At 54.0% G+C, this 1,731-nt stretch overlaps 1 protein-coding gene across 1 annotated transcript in view; it reads right to left on the bottom strand.

Moving 5' to 3' along the window:
* Positions 1 to 1,070, bottom strand: part of LOC104077620 — a 10,013-nt gene extending 8,943 nt beyond the window's left edge. The window contains exon 1 of the mRNA XM_009578906.1: positions 851 to 1,070. The gene's annotated coding sequence lies outside the window, so the exon portion shown is untranslated. The remainder of the gene's footprint in view (positions 1 to 850) is intronic.
* Positions 1,071 to 1,731: the final 661 nt, after the last annotated feature.

Below are 1,731 nucleotides of genomic sequence, written 5' to 3'. Positions count from 1 at the left end.
GCCCCCCTGCCGCTACCCCACGGGAGCTGCGAGCACCTGGGGACGGCAGGAACACGTTTCAGGCTGTTTCAGGAGTGGGAACAGTCAGGGGGCAGGGCGGGTGAGGGTAACCAGCCTCAGCCGGGGGTTCGGGTAGCCAGGAAAGCCCGCGGTGGTGAGGCAGGTCCCAGGTGAAGCGGGAAGTCAAGGGGGTGCCCGGCCAGGCATGGGCAGAGCTGCGAGGCAGCGCAGGTGGAGATGCAGCTCGAGTGTCTCAGCTCAGGTGGGCTCCTGAGTGAGGTGGGGAGCCCCAGCGAGGCCTCCCACCGCTCGCGCTCACACAGCTCCTTCCAGCAGCCCTGTCCCAGGTCACACAGCCACCATTGTCCTTGGACAAGGCAAGCCCCCAGGAGGGGCAGAGCTTGCCAAGCTGGGCTCATGGCCCTGCCGGCAGGATTCAGGCTAGTGGGGAGAGCTTCACCTGTGCCCTGCTGGTTTTTGGGGAGAGGATGTTATTGCTAGCTCATGGAAATGCTCCTGGAGAGCATTTCCTTTCTTTTGCAATGTAACTGATCTGCACATATTTTCCCAAGATGGTGTCTTTCCAAGGGGGGAGAACCTCCGTGCTGCCCCCAGCCCCCCAGCTCCAGCCTGCCTCCCCCAAGCCTCCCGTTTAAGAGCCACGCAGCCGAGGAAGAGGCACCTGCCCACGCACGGGGCTAATGCTGCAGGAAGGGATGCCTGGAGAATGGGGGCGGCGGGTGGAAAAACGGGGAGTCCTGCTTGCAGTGACAGGCCATGGCTGTGGGAGGACGACAGCTTTTACATCTGCAGCTTTCAGATTCAAAGGAGATAAAAAAAGAAGTATTACCTTAGCAGCTGACATCTCTGAGCTAGTCAATGCACTATCCCCAGCAAGACAGCGCTGCCCTCCACAGGCTCCTGCCATAATTTCCGACTCGGCTGTGGATATCTGTCAAGCCTAGGGTGACGCTTTCCTCTTTAATTCTCTTCTGGGGCACTCCTGTCCAGGGTACCACTGCTAGGAATTAAACCCCTCCCAAAACTACTGTTTTTCTTGACACATCTCGGCTACACTCATGCTTCTCCCTGAATTAAAATAGCTGTAGTTTTAAGTCCTGCTGCCAGCAGCCATAACTGTGCTATACGCTATAATCAGGAGAGCACACAGTCACTGTGCAGCTAACTGCTTCTAATAGCAGAAACTTCACTCTAATCTTATATAACGCCAGTAATGGAGCAGAGAGGCTGTGGCTTGTGAGGCGCTCAGACAGAGAGCTTCCCTGGGCAGCCCGTGCCCTGAGGGCAGAGGAGCTCCAGCAAGAGCAAGAAAAACAAAGTGACCTTGATATTGATAACGGTCCAGTGCGTGCTGTCACAGCCAGCGCTGCGCCGAGATTTCATCGGTGTCACAGGCTGTCGATAGGTGTAAGTTATGGGCAGTTCTTCGACAAATGATGTCGAAGAGACCAGACTCTGAAAGAGGGGCGAAAAAATTCCTTGCAAGCTTCAGGAAAGACAAATAAGTATGTTAATATATTGTTATTAAAAGGGGCTCCAAAGCACTTGCCCTTCTGCAGGCAGTATGGATTTGTGTGACTGCGGATTAAAGGGGTTTTTTTTGTTCTCCTTGATTTACTCCTCAAATGATTTTTCTCTGACTGCTGCTGTCAATACAAAATTGACAATGCTGTCAAGCTTGCAAGATTTCAGAATATTTGAAGGCACGAG

The sequence above is a fragment of the Fulmarus glacialis genome, unplaced genomic scaffold (assembly GCF_000690835.1).
Source record: "Fulmarus glacialis isolate BGI_N327 unplaced genomic scaffold, ASM69083v1 scaffold26945, whole genome shotgun sequence".
Taxonomy (NCBI): domain Eukaryota; kingdom Metazoa; phylum Chordata; class Aves; order Procellariiformes; family Procellariidae; genus Fulmarus; species Fulmarus glacialis.
The sequence above is the reverse complement of the archived record's forward strand: the minus strand, read 5'-3'. Positions and strand labels throughout refer to the sequence as shown.